The sequence below is a fragment of the Phalaenopsis equestris genome, unplaced genomic scaffold (assembly GCF_001263595.1).
Source record: "Phalaenopsis equestris unplaced genomic scaffold, ASM126359v1 Scaffold229919, whole genome shotgun sequence".
In the NCBI taxonomy this organism is placed as follows: Eukaryota; Viridiplantae; Streptophyta; class Magnoliopsida; order Asparagales; family Orchidaceae; genus Phalaenopsis; species Phalaenopsis equestris.
The window spans coordinates 95,679-96,307 of NW_018247891.1; positions in this window are offsets into that span (position 1 = coordinate 95,679).

A 629-nucleotide genomic window follows, 5' to 3' on the forward strand; every position below is an offset into this window, starting at 1 on the left:
GAATTATTTGATTCTCCATGCATATTGACACATCACCTTGACTTGAAATTTTGACATATTGTAGCCTCTGCAAGGGGGAACATTCTCTGATTTTTCCAAAGTCAGAGGAGGTCTCTATATGGAGATCCATATTTTTCAAGTTATTTCACATTATTTCCTTGAAATAATCATGGAAATTAGCATTTTGATTATAAAATTTTAAGAAAATTTGGGTCAAGTCATTTAAAACATCCTTAAAATTTTTGAAGGTCTACCATAACCAGAGAAACCTTTGGAAATAATTTCATGGGTCAAGTCATTTAAAACATCCTTAAAATTTTTGAAGGTCTACCATAACCAGAGAAACCTTTGGAAATAATTTCATGGGTCAAGTCATTTAAAACATCCTTAAAATTTTCAAATACTAAATCACTAAGATAATTGATTTTGAAAAATATAAACATTTAAATGACTTGATTTTTAATGTCCACTGTGATCTATGATCCAGAGAACTCATCTTAAAAGTTTCAAAATATTTTGAGTTCATTTCATAACTTAAATTGATTTTTAAAAATAAATACCACACTTGGCACTTAAATGATTTTTAAAAATCAAAATATAACTCAAAAAATTATGAAACTTAGTTTTTT